The 6,131-nt window shown below is 34.5% G+C and overlaps 1 long non-coding RNA gene across 1 annotated transcript; it reads right to left on the reverse strand.

Moving 5' to 3' along the window:
• Window positions 1–3,468: 3,468 nt before the first annotated feature.
• Window positions 3,469–5,896, reverse strand: LOC141482536 (uncharacterized). The gene is made up of 3 exons (XR_012465584.1): window positions 5,492–5,896; window positions 5,128–5,429; window positions 3,469–4,249 (listed from the first exon to the last, which is right to left on the reverse strand). It is a non-coding gene; the product is annotated as an uncharacterized lncRNA (long non-coding RNA).
• Window positions 5,897–6,131: the final 235 nt, after the last annotated feature.

Genomic DNA, 6,131 nt, shown 5'->3' on the forward strand with positions numbered 1-6,131 from the left:
TTCATTTTGGAGGTAAGGGGTGTTGAAATTGAATTTTTTTGTTCGCTTTTTGAAAATAACCTAGCAAAAAATGAGTTGTTTGCACGAAATTCGGTACCCGGGGTTTCTTCGACGTGGAAAATCATAATTTCGTAATAATTTTCATGTAATATCTAGAGGGCGCTGCGTAAGCTGTCATTATTTATTTCAAATCGCTCTAACTTTTTTGACAGTGAACTTTTGGTACTTTTCATGAAAAAACCTAATTCCCACACCTTTTTCAAGTAAAAAAGGTACACTTCCTCAACAACGCTGGAGGTGATCGTTTTCAAGATATTTACAATTTTCTATATCAATGCATATTACTTAATAGCCAAATTTGATTTCAATAATTTTTGTCACTCTCCACTTGCAAATTAAGTTAATTAAATCGAGTAGGCTGTGAAAGTTGGTTTATAAAAATAGAAGTTCGCTGTCACATTTTCAACTTAAAATTGACAAATTCACAGTTAGGAGTTTATAAAGTGATTTAATGGTACCATGCCCGTCTTTACGAATGCTGAAATGGCTGATATGGTTTTTGCATACGGCTTGGCTGACGGAAATTCAAGCGAGGCCAGACGCATATATCAGGAAACGTATCCCCACGCGTGACTCTTTGTGCAGCGACATTTGCGAATCTTTTCCGGTGACTTTCCGAATCTGGAAGCTTTGAAACAAATTCTGCAGTGGGACGGCCACGGACTAAATGAACTGTAGAATTGAATATCCAGAGACAAGTACAAGAAAAATTAGTCAAACTTCAAATGAGAGTCACATGACAGTTTACAGAATTTTAAAGGAACATCAATTCTATCCTTATCATATTCAGCGTGTCCAGGCACTTACGCTACGTGATTTCCAACCACGTATCGAATTTGCTCAATGACTTCAAAGAAAAGTCGAACAACATCTGCAAATTTTATCGAAAATCCTTTTCACAGATGAGGCTAATTTTTCAAGAAATGGTATCATGAACTTCCATAACAACCACATCTGGGCGGAAGATAACCCACAAACTCATTTCCAAAACAGATTATCTTTTAATGTATGGGTAGGCATAATTGGGGATTATTTAATTGGGCCCTATTTTCTCCCCTTACGTTTGAATGGAGATGCTTACCTACTTTTTTTGGAACACGACCTTCCCCAACTTATGGAATATGTTCCCATTGGTCTCCAAAATCGCTCTTGGTTTATGCACGATGGAGCTCTGGCTCATTTTAGTGCGATAGCAAGAAATTTTGGAGGAAATGTTGAGGGATCGCATCATAGCTTGCTGCGAAACGATAAGATACTGTTGGTGGTCGTTACTTTGAACAGTTGTTGTAATAGTTGTTTCGTTCAATTTTTATATGTTTATTTTTCTAATAAGTAACAAAGTACTTCTCCGAATTGTTTTTTCACAAACTACGAAATGTGGCACTTTCTAATTGAATAATTGAACCTGACAATTTTTTTAGTTTGGATTGAATAATCAGTTCGACAATGCTCAGTTTATAAGAAGTCTGTACGAGTATACTGCGTATAAAGTTTGATGAAAATAACTAAAATTGCAAAAAACTCATGTCAAAAACCTTCTTCATTAAACATTTAATAGGAAAAAGTTGTTTATTTTGACGGGATCCACCACATACTTAGTTTTTGTAATGTTCTCAGCAACTTCACCTAGCGCCCTAGGAGATAAGTGATATGCATCGATATAGAAAATTGTAAATATCTCTAAAACAATCACCTCCAGCGTTGTTGAGGAAATGTACCTTTTTTTTCGGAAAAGGTGTGGGAATTAGGTTTGTTCATGAAAAGTACCAAAAGTTTATTGTTAAAAAAGTTAGGGAAATTTGAAATAAATAATGACAGCGTACGCAGCGCCCTCTAAATGTTACATGAAAAAAATACGAAATTATGATTTCTCACGTCAAAAAAACCCCGGGTAACGAATTTCGTGCAAAAAACTTATTTTTTGCAAGAGTTATTTTCAAAAAACGAACAAAAAAGTTCAATTTCAACACCCCGTATCTCCGAAACGAATCATTTTCGGACACAAGTTCATATGGACTTTTTTTCTTGAAATTGTCTCAGGAATACGTCACTTGGATATTTCAACGTACTTATGTTACACCCTGTGTATAATCTAAGTTAAATGGCAAAGTCCCAGTAACGAACCTTATGAGCTATAACTTTCCGTCCTCGCAGTAATCGCTCATACCACTGATGATGTCTGCTGCAGAAGCAGACAAAACGTTTGGTACTTCAGGTTCCATTCAACCAGCGAACTTTGTTCTCTTTAATCGTGACTCCGACCGCGAAAGCCTAATATTCTTATGTTATTGTTATTTGTGTGTATTTTCAACCTGTCAATGAACCTTGTGTTCCTAAAGAATAATACATATTATTATTATTATTATTATTATCGTAGTGATGTATCGTTATGTCAGTCTTTCGTCACCAAGGACATGTTTATTCAATGTACATAGAGAAATGTAAGAATGTATGATTCTGGCCCGTCATTCGTGAGAAACCGACGAATGGAAGAAGGACGATAATTATGAATTATCAAGAAAAGTTGTGTGTTAGCAATAGTTCCTAACAATACAACGAAAACTTGACTCCCCCTGTAAGTCAGAAACAGATGTGTAATCGAAAATTTCAAAGAATACGTCAATTTTTATCTCTGGGGGGACTAATTCTGATATCGAAATCATACCCGAAACTTCACCTCCCTGCGTTCATCAACTACCCCCCTATTTTTTCAATGGCATACGGGGTCGAGTGATACATGATTTGAAAGGTATTTTGTCCCTTCAATATTTCTGTATTTTTTTTATTGGATTATTCGTTATTGAAAAATTAAATGTAGAACTTTTTATTAAAAAAAAAACAGAAAATTCGCTGTCGCTCATTTTATGGAGGAAATCAACAAATCAACAAAAGTAATATCAATGACAACACAATCAACGGATGAAGTGTTCGAAATGACCTCCATCTAGTTCCATACAATAATACAGCCTACCTTCGAAAGTGTTCCTTATATTATTGAAGATGTCCGGAGTCAGAAATCGGCATTTCGAAACGATTCTCTGTCGCAGGTCTTCTAGATTTGTAGAATTCATTCAATACTAGTGAACGTTTTGGAATTGATGACACTGTTAGTTCTTTCTGCACTGGTAGTGTTTGTTGAATCTAGTTGTCGTAGAACAAAAAGTAAATAGTTGGCCTATGTCACTTCTACACGAATTATTATTCAGTCATCCTTGTTCACTGTGTTCCAACATGGTTTATTCTACTGAGGAAAGAATAGAAAGTGTTGCAACTATAATATACGGAATAATGAATGTGCTAAAGCTGCTGCATGAATTTATAATACGAATAATCCAGACCACAACGTAAGCCATCGATACGTTAAACAGTTAATAGATGAGTTTAGAACATCAGGTTATCTTCTGTAGCGCTCAAAATTCTCCTCAAATATATTTGTTCCAAATCATAAACAATAAAAAAAATTTAAAAAAAAACAACTCGTTACCTCGTAGGTCAATTACTAATTATTTGGACAATTGCCGCTAACCTTTAACCAGTGGAGAAGGGAGTGGTTCAATCAAACTTTTATAATGGGCGCCACATGATTTTTTTTTATTGTCCAAAAAAAGTTCTTAGAAGTTCATCACACTGAAATCATGAAACAATGGGATGGATAAGGCGAGTAATTGACAACAACAACAAGGATAGAGCAATATCTATTGTAGTAATACTAATAAACAACATACACCTGGTAATATGAGATTGAAAATAAAAGTTTATATTCTCACATCCAAAAGCAAAATCTCGAATATAATAGTTAGCAGAGATCAACCGTCTTGTTATTGACTGCGTTTGTCTCCCGACCGTAGCTTAAGCTTAAGCGCAGGCGCATGTATAGGAGTATGAAGTAAAATTGAAAATCCTATCAACGAGGAAATCTCCGCTTTCCATAAAAAAAAAATAAAAAAAACAATGAGACGTACCGCATACAATAATAAATTAATAATACAATTAGAGAAATTTTCCGCTTAACACTAGGTACTTGCGTTCCAACTTGACAGGTCCTTTGGTGCCGGTGGGATTCCAAAATACCAAACTTGCCAGTCACGTCAAAATTTCTATGCTTGGTCAGTAAAACCAAATTAGGCTAGGCAGACAAGGTCAGGATTTTCTGATTAGTTGACGAGTTTCAAAACCCAACCATAAAACCCTTCAGAAAGAATAGAAATCGGTTATATTTCGTTGAATAAAAACATGAATTAATGAATATTATCTTATAGTCAATCTTCTGATTGTGTGCGCTTATTTATTCTGATTTTTCACCCTGTAACCTGGTGGCTATTGCACTAATGGTTTACTATCTGACTCAAACTAAAACCTTTATATTTATTATCTCCCGGTATATCTCAAACATTTGGCAAATGAAAACTGAATGCAAAATTATTCATCGATATCAAAAATAAAATTAAAAAAAATTGCAATTTGCCACCCCTAATTTATTATAATTCATTTCCCGACAACTAACTGTAGAGAAATCAGTCTCCCTCAAAATAGAAAAAAAAATAAATCACATCACTATAAGTCATGATCGCAAAATTGATACTCCCTGTATAAAGTAAAATTAAAAAAAATAAATATCTCTCTGCTATCGAATTATTTCAATTTCAAATAATTCTAGTACGAAATAGTTATTTCCTTTGACAATTTTTTTTGTAAGGATTCTTATTATCTATATTTTCTCCTACAAACTAGTTACAACCCCGTATATATAAAAGTGTGCTTGCTGACATCATTTAGACTCAGAAGCAATAGAATAATTTAAAAAAATATATTTCTAAATAGGCCGGTTTTACGAAACAATTAATTAATCGACTGTACTAGTCTATCCTGAGTTCAAAAAGAAAATGAAGTCCACCATAGGTTTTGAAAAAGATAGTGTTAAAAACATAATTGATTCAATTTCGAAGCTCCAAATATATAGCATTGTTCAGATCAATAAAACTTATAAAAAATATCACGAATTGAATGTATACTAATTTTCAAATGAAATAAAGGAAAATAACAACTAATTAATGAAGTCATTCCTACCTTCAGAAAAGGGTTTTTGCTGTTGGTAAATCAATTTTAATTAGATGAATGTTCTTCTGACAAAACAAAGGTTTTCTGTGGAAAATAACTCGCCAATATTTTTCCCAAATTAGCTCTCTGGACTGGTAAAATCCTCTGAAATCGTGAAACATCGCTTGAGTGACGAAAGTTCTAGAATTGCTCAAAAAACAGATCGAATAAAAACTGGATATGAAATAAAAAAAACTTTTCGTACCATCCACAGGAACGTCTCTTCTCCTTTAAAACGGCCAGATACCACTAGCAACAGATGTGAAGTGAAACTGCATGAGAAAAATAGAATTGCATGAAGTCTTAAACATCAAAGAAAACTGACACAACTCACCGATTCAGGGCCTCTGATCCCCATTAAAGGATGTGATTGACCTCTAACAAATTCTCCAAAAACCAACAAGAGACAATAGAAGGTACTATAATCACTACTTAACTTTCGAAAAATGCTGATCCCCACTCTAGGGTAATAATGCCAATTACTTAACCACTTTCGAAAATTGGGCCCGATGTGTTTCTTTCAAAGATCACGAACAAAATGGCTCCTTTCCTCTCTTCACTTCAAAAAAAAACAATAAGGAGAAACATCGGTAATCGATTTCAAAAATCGATAGTAGGCAGTTCCTGCAACAGCTGACAGGAAATAGTTGCGGAATTACTGTCCAGATGGCAATAGCAATAAATGAATGTATTTCTATAACAATTGTACAACTTCTGTTAATGGAGGTTTCATATAACAAAGTCAGCCTAATTATCCCACACAACAATGACTCACAATGAATAATAACCGTGGAAAATAAGAATAAAACCAGTAAGGAAACGCCCTCAGAGAACAGAGGAAATCATCAGCGGAACTTGGCAATAGCGCTGGGTCCCTTGATGCAGGAAACTTTTCACCTTGATTACCTACGAATACCTGTTCTTGGCAGGAAATATGGACTGCTACTATTCTACCGTAGATGGCCAAGGTAACT

Source organism: Leptinotarsa decemlineata, unplaced genomic scaffold (assembly GCF_025532065.1).
Source record: "Leptinotarsa decemlineata unplaced genomic scaffold, Ldec_3_MD MMD2_tig00001393_RagTag_RagTag, whole genome shotgun sequence".
Lineage (NCBI taxonomy): Eukaryota > Metazoa > Arthropoda > Insecta > Coleoptera > Chrysomelidae > Leptinotarsa > Leptinotarsa decemlineata.